A 14506-nucleotide genomic window follows, 5' to 3' on the forward strand; every position below is an offset into this window, starting at 1 on the left:
CTTTTCGGGAAGGAAATCTCTCATCCTTGTCTGTTCTGGTCTACATGTGACTCCAAGCCCACAGCAATGTGTTGTCTCACTTCCGTCTTGGGACATAGAGCTGACCAATTCTGACTATGCCAACATTATTTGCCATCTTAAAAAATACTTATAAAATAACTGACATGAGCCATAATGCTTGTTCTTGTCTACTACCATCACCACAGGCTGGCCGGTTTCTTGGGAAAATGAGGGCAGTGCTTTAAATCCCATAGGATTTCGCAAATGCTTCCACGAAACAATGGGCCTCATAACTGTCTCATTTGTGACTGTATGATGTATTGATAAATGATGGTGTGGAATAATGACAGTGAGGAACCTGGCCACCTCATCTTTTTGAAAGAGAACTTTACGTCTTGCGCAGATCTTGGAGTTCAACTACCTGTCCTGGACAAAAGCAACAATTTGGCTGGATCCAGTTTTCTGGCAATTTAGCATAAATTTGCTCCCGGCCTCAAATTACAATCAAATACTTAGATAGTCTGACTCCTTTCTGAACTAGCAACTTGAATGTTTGTGGACTGGACTTTGAATTATCATGGGTAGTTTGAGCATCTATAGTATCTTTTTCATGAGTTGCATCGGAGGCAGTAGATCGAGGACATTCTGTACAAGGTAATACCAGGCAATGACCTGTTCAGAATGTGAAATGTAGTATTGTCTTTTCTCATTAGGCTAGTGCATCTGATGCACTTGATGCAGTGGTAAGGCGCACTGTTTATCTGTCTTCGCTGATATACTAAGGTTCCACCACAACTATATTCAATCCTTGTCTTTGTTTTTCTATCACTTGCTATGCCCCTTGAGGATGTTGCTTTAAACCAGCATCCTAAAATCTCATTAGGTAGCCTGGTACCAAACTTGGTTTAATTACATGTTGTGAAGAGCTCTGCATTTTTCATGATGAGAAGGTTGCTACTTGAATGCAAGTTGATTATCTCTGGCTTAACATTGCAATTATTTTAACCCATAAGTGAGGCTTTTGAGAAAGAACAAGTTGGCGTTTTGAGTTTCAGATGTTGCCAGTATATGAATGCTCAACTTATAGCTTTTGTTTCAGTAAATGATTTCTTGATCCCCTTGACTGTTCTCCTAAACACCTCACCACCTTCATGTGCATTTTTAAAATCCATTATCAGGCACTGAGCCCCTCTTTGTCACATGTAGTTCACAAAGCTCAGCGTTTGTTCCTGTTTTTGGTGTCACTTCATTTCAAATCATTCCTCCCAGTATGGTCTTGGCATGCATTGTCAGCTGTGCAGAAGAACATACGTATTGTGAAATGATGGAAGACTGAGGTCCTTGAGAGATGGAGTTTTCCCCATCCTAATGGTCCAATAATGTGATAACTGACTTGTTGATTACGGCTAGTATACAACTGACCTAGAAGTCAGTGGTAGTAAGACTTTGGGAATTCTCACTTGTTCCTTCCAAACATGCTCATGGCATCTTCTCTCCACACTGTCCTCTCCTGAATATCCCTTCATAAGACTGTTCATTCAGATTCACATATTGCCACGACATGCAATGTTGACATGTTTTGCCATTTTATCCCTCTGTGAGCCTTGATACAACTTTTAAGCAAGAGTAGTCCATTCAGTATGTCTGTGGCTAATGCCCAGCTGTACCCTCAATTCAATCCTCACATTGCTTTAGTCCCTTCATATCCAAAGATCTATTTATTGCTAACTTCTGAGTTAGGATTGTCCAAATGTTCAAATCCGGAGAACTAAATTAATTCTCATCTCAGCTCTAAATCATTGACCTGTTATTCAACAATTAAGCACTAGTTTCACACTGTGCAGCCAGGGGAAATATCACATGAGCATTTAGTCTATTTGATGCATTTCAGAGTACTTTGTTTTGATTAAGTCATCTCTCTTCTAAACTCTGATATAAGTAGAGTCTTCAAAATATCCCATTGTAGGACAGTCGCGGTGTTCCAGATTCAGTCTGGTGAAACTTGGTGAAAGTGAGGACTGCAGATACTGGAGATCAGAGCTTAAAAATGTGTTGTTGGAAAAGTGCAGCAGGCCAGGCAGCATCAAAGGAACAGGAGAATCGACGTTTGGGGCATCAGCCCTTCTTCAGGAAATCAACCCATCTAACACGAGTATGTCCTTCATTGAATAAGGAGACCAAAACTGCGCACGCTACACCAGATGTGGTCTCATGTGCAGCTTGACCTTATTTCAGTGAATTCTTCACTCCAGTTCCTTTTTAATAAAGGATGTGCATGTGTTTTCTTCATTTGACCTGAGAAGGTAGATTTAGTTGTGGTGCTCAAAAGACAAGTGAATCTTTATTTGAAGGGCAAAAACTGCAAGGCTTTGGGGGAAAAAGCAGAAGAGTTGACAAGAGGTGATTTGCTTTTGTTGGGCTGAATGTCATCCTCCTTTGTTGTCACTTGATAATCATTACTTGTTATATCTGTTTGTTAACTTGGAGATTCATGTATGACAGCACCAAGGTCCCAGTGAATATGGACCTTGTTTTCGAGCATTGATAAAGTATTACATTTTGTTTCTCCACTTCAGCAGACAACTTCACGTATTTCCCCATGATGTTCATTCATATGCCATTCTTACCCAGGCACTTAATCTCTCTTTCTTTACACATTCCTCTTTATGCAAAGTTAGACACGAATGTCAACTATTAACTAACTCTTACTTCTAGCTTCTTCCTCACTATTATGGACATTGAGTGGAAATAGCTGAGTCTCACGTCCTTGTACCACAAGTGACAACCCAATAATGACCACTTCATATCTCTTAATAAATTCTCAATATTAAACTGGTTTCTCCAATTCCATAGGTCCTTATTTCGCACTTTTGTTTCATGTGGCATGTTGTGATTTGCTTCTCTAAGTCCAAATACACTATATACACACACACTATAGATATATATATATATAGCCACTGGCCTACACTGCTAGTTACATTACAACATTAAATTGCACATAAGTTCTCAAAACGCAGCTTTTCTTGAATTCTATATTGATTACCAGGATAGAATTTCCTGATTGCCTCTGCAATTTGAGGCAAAATTTGAGCATTTTACTGATTCCTGCTGCTGTACTAACTGGTTTATTGCACCCTGTTTTTCACTCTGGTTTCTTGAATAGCCACGTTCCACATCCGAACTTAGACGAGGTGTTATGAAACAGCCCCCAGACTTGGTAACCAACATAGTCTCTCTGTCAAGTAGCATCTCAATTTTAAACTTTTTTGCCTTGTTTTCACAGCCTTTCGTGACCTAATCTTTGCCGCCATCTCCAGTGTGAAAACCCTTCAAAGTATGTGCTGCTGTAATTCTGGAACATCTCTAATGTTCATCCCTTCACTGTTACTGTACCTTCACCTCTGCCTTCTTTCTCCTTTAAGTTCCTCATTAGAGCGTAATTCTTGACCAAATCTTTAGTCATCATCCCTCTCATCATCATGTGGTTTTCAGTGCCACACCTACTTTTCTAATGTCCCTGTGAAATGGTTTGGGACTTTGTGTGACATTAGAGTCCATGTCAGTACAAGATGTTTTTGGTGCATTTGCTACTTTCCCATCAAAGATTATTGTCGTATCTGGGCAGTTTTGGACAAATGCATTCAATGCAACCACTATTTCCAAAGACCTCTTCTACATCTTGAGGACATAGACCGTCAGGTCCAGGGGATGTGATGAATGTTGATCTTAGTAATTTTTCTCGTGTCATTACTTTGATGCCAATTTTTCTAAATTCCTCATGCTTGCTAAACTGTTAGCTTCCCACCAATTTGACAATGCTTTTTGATCCTCACTTTCTTTTATTGTTCTATGAGTTTGATTCAGTCTTGCCCCCTCAACATTATAAATCGCCTCTATTCCTCTTAAGGTGTAATCCCCAATACCTGCTGTAGTTTACTGAGAGCAGCCACAGATCTGACGTCAGGTTTCTCTCTCGCACCGCTGATAGCCAGCATCATCTCTCTCTTTCCCGTTGCTGAGAGTTGCTGGTCTAATGTCTTAAAGAAGCTTGCACTTCCTCTCAGTAAACATTGAAGAACATAGAGTTTGTGTCTCTATTGGTCTACCTGTTTGAAAAACTGCTCAATAGTCTCCTGTCCTTTTGAGGTTTACATATGAAGCTTAATTTCTTCAGTATGGACAAAGACTATACTGTGTTTCTGTTGGCCCTTGGAAAGAGTTAGTCATTAGATTTGATCTTTCACTACAGCTCTCAAATGATTCCTTCAGAAATATTTATCCACCTCATTTTTTTTTTTGTCATGATTTGATCTGCTTCTACTCAGACCTTCTCTGATCACTGCAATTTTCTCCCTTATCTTCACCAAATTTTATTACTTGTTGGCAATTGGGTAACATAACTATTGAGCCACACCTTAATATTGCAGCAGCTTCATCCATCTGTGTAAATAAGTGATAGATTTTAGTTGTTTGAAAGAGTCCAGGTTGCCTGTTATGTTGTGTTTGTCAATAAAGTCAAAACTGTTTGTGAAAGAAGAAAAATATGCACTATGAAGTGGAGCTCAATGAACCCAGAGAAGGAGCTGCAAACTAGGAACTTCTGGTCCTGCACCCTGGCTACTTTGTAAGCTCTCATACAGATCATTTGTCGCCACTTGCTCTTGGATTTCTTAACTAAGTGTGTGCGAAGTCATTACAATTTTGGCATTGCTTTGCTTTGAAGGTTTGTCAAATTACGAATGGCTTTGTGAGACAAAATAGGAGTTAGTCTTTGTTTTCACCTTTGGCATGAGGTTGGATATCTGAGGGGATTTAAGATAATTGGTTTTTAAAACAAATATGTAAGGAGGAATTGAGGATTTTTGTTTGCTGCTGTGACTTGTGACCTGGAATGGAGTGAAAGGGTAGTTTAAGTACATTAAAGTGTACAGAGTTTGGGAGAAGATTTGTAGCTCGGGTGCTTGTTGTTGTGGTTCCGTTCGCCGAGCTGGGAATTTGTGTTGCAGACGTTTCGTCTCCTGTCTCGGTGACATCCTCAGTGCTTGGGAGCCTCCTGTAAAGGGCTTCTGTGATCTTTCCTCCAGCATTTATAGTGGTTTGTACCTGCCGCTTCCGGTTGTCAGTTCCAGCTGTCCGCTGCAGTGGCCGGTATATTGGGTCCAGGTCGATGTGCTTGTTTGAATCTGTAGATGAGTGCAATGCCTCTAGGAATTCCCTGGCTGTTCTCTGTTTGGCTTGTCCTATAATAGTGGTGTTGTCCCAGTCAAACTCATGTTGCTTGTCATCTGCGTGTGTGGCTACTAAGGATAGCTGGTCATGTCCTTAGCCACACAGTCAGGTGACCAACAACATGACTTCAACTGGAACAACGCTACTATTATAGGACAAGCCAAACAGAGAACAGCCAGGGAATTTCTAGAGGCATGGCACTCATCCACTGATTCAATCAATAAGCACATCGACCTGGACCCAATATACCGGCCACTGCAGCGGACAGCTGGAACTGACAACCGGAAGCAGCAGATTCAAACCACTACAAATGCCGGAGGAAACTTCACAGGAGGCTCCCAAGCACTGAGGATGTCATCTAGGTAGAGGACGAAATGTCTGCAACACAAATTCCCAGCTCGGTGAACAGAACCACAACAACATTAAAGTGTAATTTGTCCATGGAAATCGACTCTGGGCTAAACACTGCAGGAGCAGGATTAATGAAATAGCTGCTTCAAAGTCTTAGTGCCAAAGATCTAATTCATGTCTTGACACTGTGGTGGTTCAACTTCAACTTAATGCAGTGAAGAGATTCCAATCTAATTAGGATTCAGTGACCTGTCGCCACTTCCTCAAGACCCAGCAGCAGCCTTGTCATCTCAAAGCTGCAAGATTCCTTGCGCTATAGTATGTAGACTTTGACTCAAAGCATCAGGATTTCAAATCTTTTTCATGGTCTTAATGTCTCCAGTTTGATCTGACTCAGACGCTTGTCTCGAAGCTCAAAATCAGGCTGCTTCTGGGTCATTTTGGGGATTAATTGCCAGCTGCATTTGACCTCACCAGTTCCTCATTGTCACCAAATCTGACCCTCCTTTGGTGTCCAGTTTTCGGTGGCCCTGGCCTTTTGGTTGTTTTGTGAAGGGTGTTGTAGAAATGTGCTTGCTGTGTTTGTTTCTCACGTTACCCATTTTGGTTTATGTTTTTGAAATTAAACAAGAATTTGAACATCACATGTTGTGAACTGTTTAATCTTTATTGAATTTGTCATTAAGCCTTCACACACACAGCCCCCATTGCATTTGTCCTTCTGATTTCATTCTTCCTGATAACTGGTCAACACTTTGGTTCTTTCAAAGGTTTTGATTTCAGCTCTGTTGCGTTGCGACAGAGTAGCAAATATCACTTTTAGTGGTCCTGGCTCAAACAAGTCTGTTAGAGCATGAGTTTAATTTGAAGAACTAGGTTGCTGGAGCCATCAGCATATTGTGGCTAAACCAGTTCTCTGACATAGCTGGCCACTGTTACTCTCCCGTGTCCTCTTTTAAAATGCTCTTACTCAATTACTTCACCCAGTTCTAAATATAGTTAGGAATCCTGTCTCCTCCTTCACCACCTTTCTGTCGTTTTTGGGTTGGTATTACTTTTATGAATAACTCATGGTGCAAAAGTTTGTTCTCTTTTAATAAGTGCACCTCATGATATCTCATTTTTTTAAAAAAATCTGTTTTCCCTTGAAAAACACCTGGTCACAGGGGAAACTGTTTTTGACTTTAATGCCATCTACATCTGACATCCAATTGGATTAAAACTGTGCTTAAAATCAGAAATGACCAAGTGTCTTTGGGATGTGAAATAATGTGCGGAACGCTCACAGAATGAATTGCCAAATATAAAAAAAACTCTCAGGAGTCTGCATTTGTTTATTTGCTTGATAATCTGTGGAACTGCTTGACAATCAGTGCTGTGTCCTTCAGGAACCCACTTCTGGTAGATACCATGTATTTCATGGTGATAATGAGTCATCTTGAAAACGTTTTCTCTAAGTAGGTAAGTCGAAAGCTGGCTACCATAATTTTAGAAGTATTTTCACTGCTTCTGTTGGTTTGTTCTAATCAAGTCTTATGAAATCTAATTATGTCATGAGTGATTGTCTCCTTGTAGGTGTCATTCACAATCACTGAAGCATTCATAATCATTTTGTACACAATGTTTGACATGGGCCTTAACTGGAAGATGCCTGTCCTTAAATTTCAGTCCAAAGCAATCTTTCTCTTTGTTTGCCATTGTCAGATGTGGAACCTCTGCATCAGAAGGTTATAGATTCAAGTTGTTTGACGCAAAACTTAAGGCTGACACTGATGCTGCAGTGTTGGGGATGCCATCCTCGGGAGGAAAGGTATGAAGTTAAAGCCCTGCCTGCTCCTTCAGCTGGCTATAAAAGATTTTGTACTGACACAGATCAGTAAGTCTCCACGATGTTCTGGCCAATGTTTGTCATTCAACAAACAGTAGACAAGGTGTTATCTGACCGTGTGCTGGTCATAAGAGCTTGCTGAGAGGACACTAATGACTGTATTGCAGAAACTCCTTCCCTGGTTTTCATGGGCTTGACAATGTTGAATAATGAATGCAAGTTTGTGTTTGGTAGTATTCTACCTGAAGGATGTAAATTAAATACATACACAACTGTGGGTTCTCCCACACCCTTGTATTATGAGAGATTAATTCAGTTTTGCTAAAGTGTGTGTGAGATCAGTGAGCTGCTTACAATCGAGTAGTCTCGTCCTTGTAAAGAGTGGAGCTGAAGGAAAATGATTCCTGTTCCATTTCATAGAATCAACTCGGGATTTAGTGTGGAGGTAGGATTCGTAAAGCAATGATGAATGGAACATGAATAGTTTGCATATCTCCTAAACTGGCTTTAGAAAGAAGCGGAGAGTGTACAAACAATAAAGCTATAAAAAGTTGGCTTGGCACAGGGGCAAAGAAAGTTTATTGGAATTATATTCGAGATGAGAGACTCCAGGCACGTATGACAGTGGACAGTTTGGGCTTGCTGTTCTTCCAAGCACTGGGCTGAAGCACTGATTTAATAAGGTGTCTTGCAATTGTACAAAGTTTGACTGAGACATTGAGCTTTGCATGCAGTTTTCACCCTTTGGTAGCCAAGAATTCCAGACCTTCTCGTGACGCTCTGGGAGAAGAAATTCTTCTTCTCCTCCCCCTTCTTCCCCCATATTCCCCAGTTTGACAATCCCCCCATGAATGGAAGTATCGTCTGAGCTCTCGATGGAATGCTAAGCCTATTTCGCCTTTTTGTTTTAAACACAGAATCAATCTGGTCGGTCCCTTTTGAGCAGCGTTCAGGGGTGACCCCACCAACATCCTGTCCAGTTGTATCGAGGGGCCGCGGGCCCTTTAAGGAGGGGGCGGGCCCTGGCTGCCAGCCCCTCATTGGACACTTCCTGCCGACGTTGCCTGAAAGTGACACATTGTCGGAGGGAGAGGGCAATCCCGAAACGGAGCGGCGTCCCGTCTCGGAGCAGGATCGCTACAAGGTCAGAGCCCGTGCCCCCTCCACTCTCCCCCAAACCCCCCAACCCCCAGCCCGACATCAGCTCCGAGTCCGGGCTGTCAGAAACACAGCTGCCGCTGCCGCTGCCCTGAGTAAGGCCTCCATGTGGAGAGCTGTCTGAGCCAGCTCCAGGCAGGCAGAGACCGGCATCATGGGGACAAGGAGAGCAGGATTAATTACACAGGGGAAACAGGAGAAAAATGGGATCGGATGGATGGATGGAGTCAGCGAGATGTAGAGACCCATTTAACAGAGGGTGAGGGACCAGGATCAGACAAGAAACTATGGGAAAGGGGAGAGTTAGAGTGTGGGAGACTGGAATCAGGGGAGATGAAAAACAAAGAGAATATGACTGGTAAAGAACACGAGGTTCATCAGAAAAACGGAAACGGTGCAGAGGGAGCTTCATATTGTATGTAACCCCGCCATGTCCTTTGGAGTGTATGATGGGTATAATGTAGCGAAAGCTTGTCCCTGTATCTAACCCTGTCCCTGTCCCTGTACCGGGAGTGTTTGATTGGGACAGTGTAGAATGAGCTTCGTTTTCAGTTTAAAAGAGTAGAAGGAGATTTACTCTATCTCATCCCATGTTATACCTGTCATAGAGTTGTACAACAGGGAAACAGACCCTGCGGTCCAACCCATCCAGGCCGACCAGTTATCCTAAACTGACCTAGTCCTATTTGTCAGCATTTGATCCATATCCTCGAAACCCTTCCTGTTGATATACCCATTCAGATGCCTTTTAAGTGTGGTTGTCCTGGGAGTGTTTGATGGGAACACTTCACTAATCCCCTGCTGTTAATGTGGCTGTGTTGAGGGAGCTGTTTTCTCAATCTAAATCAAACTGTTGACTGCCCAGCATGTTGTTGAATTTGAGTTTTGTTTTCATTCCAGCCCTGGCCAATGTATGATACGGTTTATGGTTTCTTGAAGGTTACTGAAGGTTGTTGTTCAGCGTCATTCTTTCGTCTGTTCTTATCTCATGGCTCATTCCCAGCTTTGCAATCTCTGACAATACTCCTCTGTGAAGCTGTCTGCTGGCTATCTTCAGTTGCATGCGATCGTAATCGATGCGTGGGCCATCTTTGCTCAGCTCTGATTCCACCCGACATCGTGTCAGTTGTGCCTCAATAGACAGCATTCCAAGTGGGTGGCACGGTGGCACAGTGGTTAGCACTGTTGCCTCACTTAGTTGTGGGTGCAACTATTGAGGGCAATTTGTTGCCTATTTGGATTTGTGCTTGAATGGACTGGCTCACTAGACTACTTCAGTGAGCAGTTAACAATGAACCACACTGCTGAGGGTCTGGAGTCTTACAGGCCAGGCTGGGTCATGATGCAAGATTTCCTGAAAAGAAATAAGTAAATCAGATTTGTTTTAACAGAAACTGATATCTTCATACTCACCATGATTCAGATGTGCTTTCAGTTTCTATTTGATGAATGAATTTACATCCCACTGGCTATCATGGTGCAATTTAACCCCATGTTTGCTGAGTATTAAATGAGGGAAACCTAAGCAAAGATCTGTGTGGGTCTGTTACAGGCAGAAATGTGAGAAAGTGCAATTGGAAATAGAGAAGTGACAGACAAACTGAACAGTTTGTGTCTGTCTTCACAGAGGAAGACATAAGCTGTCTTTCTGGAAAAAATGAGGATCCAAGAGTCAAGTGAGAGTGGGGAACTGAAAGAAATTAGGATCAGTGTAAAAGTAGAATTGAAGAAATAAATGGGACTGAAAGTGGACAAATCCCCGGGACCCGATGCCCTTCATTCTCAAGTGTTGAAAGAGATGGCTATAGAGACAATGGATACAAAGGTGACCAACTTTCAAAATTTAACTAATTGTTGGTGCCCGAGATTAGAGGGTTTCAGGAGAATGGTGAGAGCAAGAGGGAGACCGAGAAACTGGCAATGACTGAGCTGTTAGCCTGCTGTCAGTCTTCAGAAATATCAATTATAAACAATGCGCTTACGGGACACAAAATTATTGTCTGATTAAACATGGAATTATGAATGTCAAGTTACATTTGACAAACAGGCCGGAGGGTTTTTTGAACATGTTCTGAGCAGAGTCACTAAGGGGGAACCAGTGGCTATTCTGTACTGGGATTTCCAGAAAGCTTCTGACAAAGTGCCTCACAGGAAACTGAAAAACAGAATTAAGCTGTGTGAGATGAGAGGCATTATATGACCATGCACTGCAGATTGGTTAGCAAGCAGACATTAAATCTAATCAGGTCATTCACAGGTTGTCACCAGTCAGCTATTGCAAGGGTTAGGGAGTGTATCCCAACTTTTCCCCATCTATAGCAATGATTTGGACGTCAAGGACAGTCAGTCACTGTATAAAACTGAGGTACAATACCGGTGGAGACAGGTCTGTCAATCTATAATGCTGGGGTACAGTACTGATGGGGGATAGTTCTGTCTGTGGATAACAATGGGATAGAGCACTGGTGTGGGCAGGTCTGTCACTGTATAACACAGGGATACAATTACAGGTGGGAACAATTTTGTCACTGCATAACACGAGAGTACTGTACTGGTGGGAACAAGTTGGTCATTGTTACACTGGGAGTAATGTACTGGTAGGCAGGTTTTTATCACTGTAAAACGCTAGGGTACAGTACTGATGGGGACAGGTCTGTTACTATCTAATATTGGGGTTCAATAATGGTGGGGACAGGTCTGCATCGGTTAGGGATGCAATTGAGACTGATGTGCTTAATTGAAATATGTATAAGTAATCACATTCTCATCATTTTCAGAGAATGAAAATGAGCACATGGTGGAACTATTGCTAGAGATCTATATTTTCCTGCCTAGATTGAGGAGCCATTGTCGAATTGAGCTAGTCATGCCCAGTGTCTTGAAACCAATCTCCTAAAGACAGAATCACTGCTGCTGACTGATGGTGGTGAAACTTTAATCCTTGGAGGTCTGTGAAACGGGTATTACTTGTTGTAAAAACTGAACTGTTTCATAAATGTTGTTCAGGGAAGAAAATCTGCCATTTGTACCTGATTCCAGACCAGTAGCAATGTGGATGACCTTTAACTGCCTTCTGAAATTGCTGAGGAAGCTACTGTGTTCAAGGGCATACAAGGATGGGCGAAAATAGCAAGCCTGCCAACAGCACTCTCATCCTCTAAGTGATGGCAGTGGGGACGGAGGTGATTCTAACTATATGTTCAGGACAGGAAGTTCTTGGAATATGATGCTGTGGAGAGGTTTGAACACTCAGCTGAAAATTTGAAACGAAAGGCGTTGCTGAACCTGCTTCCAATGTTAGAACTAGACTTGGTGTGAATGAGGACTGAGTGGAGATTCTGGTGAACTAGACTTCATGCAGAGTGAGAGGTAGGATGTCAGTTCGCAGCACACAGCGGTACTCTCATCTCAAGGTCATAACTCATGGCTAGCTGGTAACAGCAACCATCTGTGGTTCAGTGTTAGCTGACAGTAGCTGAAGTACAGTGTGAGGGATGGTGCAGAACAGTGCTCGGAAACTCACCTGAGTTTCCTATTGGGCACCAATTTTTGTCAACTGTCTCGTTTTCCCGAGACTGTTGACGCATTGAGGGATGGACTTGATGGCAAGTGAACAGAGTTTATGGTAGAGGTTAATGATGTTAGATTCAGCTTTCCAATTTAATTAGGAAGAGCTCCCTGCGTTGACAAACACCCTGTTAAATCAGACAAGAGGTGTTAATAGATTGTGATGTACAGCTGGGTGAAAAATCTGTGTAGAATCGGTCATTATTTCAATAAGGGGCACCATGTCACAATAAATCAGATTTAGGTTAAATACTAACTCCAGCTTTCATTCACCACCTCGACGCCATTTCTGTTGTGGATTGTTTGTCATTGATACTTTGCCCCTTGCCTTTCAATTTGAAACAACTTCCAACTTTGCTTTGTTTCAGTTAATTGGAATTCATGATTGTAATGTTTAACTGATCAGTCTGCACATGAAAGTTTGTGTTGTGGTCTTCTCCCCTTTGCTCCTCCATTATGCTCCACAATCGTGCCATAATTGTGAGAGAGAATATCTTTCAAACCCTGTGCTGTAGCTGTCCTGAGAATGTTTGATGGGGAAGGTGTCAAGGATGATTTACTTTCAGTTTGAAAGACTACAGGGAGCCTTGCTTTGTCCCTGTCCTGGGAGAGTTTGATAGGAATTGTTGGTGAATATGAAGTGAAGAGTCCTGTTCACACACTGACAGTCTTCAGGTGAATGAGGAAAGTTGAATGCAGTTGATTTGATACCCAGTAGGTGGGGAAGAGCAAACCAAGAATTAAATTCCTTTTAGAGAAGACTTCGCTGCTGTAAATAGTTTCCAAACCGCTGCTGAGCTGTTTAATTAAAGTGTGAAGCTGGTGATTGTATGTCTTGGTGTTTCTTGAGCCCTGAGGGAGTGTTGTTATGGTAACACTTCAGGAAATATAAACTGGATGTTTGTCATGACCATCAGTTCCAGAGCAAGCTGTATTCGGAGGCAGCACCACACTTGGGTGACTGCACTGGAGTATTTGGTGGCTTCTGGAGAGATCACTGATCATCTCAGAACCTCAGAGGGTTGAACCGTTGCTGTTGTGGCTGGCACTGAGTACTCGGCGAGATCTCTCAAAGGTGCTAAAGACCAGAGAACTATTTCGGTGATGTTATATGAAGACTCACTGACCAGGGCCACAGGAGAAGCAGGAATGGTGGTCATGGATTCATTTACTGAAAAAGTAGCTGGATCAGCCACAATCATCAGGGTGGACCAGGCTCAATGGGCCAAATGGTGTTCTCCTGTTCCTAATTTCTATGTTTCTGTGTCGTCAGTTGAATAGCTGTCCTGAAATATGGAGCCCTGACTATGCAGCACTCACACAGTCACAAACTGGCAGACTCAGCCTTGATGATGTGTCAAAACTCCAGGCGAGTCTATAATTATCTCATAACCTACATAGTTGCAATCAGGTCTGCTTCTCCTCAGGTTGTGTACGTGTGGGATCTGGCTAAGTTCCATTTGACCACGCCCATCTTGAGAAAACAACTATTAGTCTTGTCTCACGATAACTGGTCAGCTATACAGCGCTTTGCAATATGCTGAAGAGTTGAATGAGACTCCTGGAACAAAGTTCTCTCTATGTCTTGTTATTCTGGCAGTTTTACCATTCCACCTCATCGTGCTCAGTAATAACTAGGCAGAGGAAAATATTTGTCACGGCCTCGATAGTTCCCAGCTTCCCAGCATCAGCTGATAAATACCAGAATGTCCCAATGTACACAGGCTGTTACCACACCAGTTCCGTACGTTCTTTCTACCAGATTTATACCCCAGGATTATGCAAGGCACACCAGTACTGTACCTCAGTGTGGTCCGGTGACAGACTTTATCCCCACCAGCGCAATATTCCTTGTTATGCAGTGACAGTCAGGGATAAATGGCCAGTTATGACCAGATCCTGATTAAAATATAGTCATAGACCTGTCCCCACTGGTAGAGTACTCTAGCGTGAATGGCTGCCTCTTGTATTGCATGTTTGAGTCAAGGTGAAATAAGCATATGGCTATGCACCTTGTTTTTCAAAGTTGACAGAGATTTAGAATGGAGTGTCATGACAGGTTAATGTGGACTATGCAGTGTAAGCAGTCACATTTCAGTTATAAATGTCATTGTAATGTGTACCATTGGGAATGTTTAACCATTTAGAAATTGCAACTAAAAGTTTAAGTAAAATAAATTGAAGGTTAAACAAATAAAAATTGAAGTCCATTTGACATTGTTGATTCAGGACTTGTTGCCACACTGAAACCCATGACTGGGCCAAAACCCACTAAAACATCCTGTTCCTCCTGAGATCAATTCCACTGTCAACGTTTAAAATTGGCAGATTGGATTAGATTACTTAGTGTGGAAACAGGCCCTTTGGCCCAAC

The 14506-nt window shown here is 42.3% G+C and overlaps 1 protein-coding gene across 7 annotated transcripts in view; it reads left to right on the forward strand.

Annotated features, from left to right (window-relative positions):
* Nucleotides 1-7013: 7013 nt before the first annotated feature.
* The window catches only part of slc39a14 (solute carrier family 39 member 14), a 30311-nt gene continuing 22818 nt past the window's right edge, over nucleotides 7014-14506 (forward strand). For 4 of the 7 annotated variants that reach the window (XM_060856708.1, XM_060856707.1, XM_060856706.1 and 1 more), the window contains exon 1: nucleotides 8388-8552. The gene's annotated coding sequence lies outside the window, so the exon portion shown is untranslated. Of the gene's footprint in view, nucleotides 7042-8387; nucleotides 8553-8745; nucleotides 8826-9880; nucleotides 9935-14506 lie in introns of those variants that run through there. The other 3 variants (XM_060856712.1, XM_060856709.1, XM_060856710.1) reach the window with 3 other exon arrangements.

The sequence above is a fragment of the Hemiscyllium ocellatum genome, chromosome 48 (genome assembly GCF_020745735.1).
Source record: "Hemiscyllium ocellatum isolate sHemOce1 chromosome 48, sHemOce1.pat.X.cur, whole genome shotgun sequence".
NCBI classification, from domain to species: Eukaryota; Metazoa; Chordata; class Chondrichthyes; order Orectolobiformes; family Hemiscylliidae; genus Hemiscyllium; species Hemiscyllium ocellatum.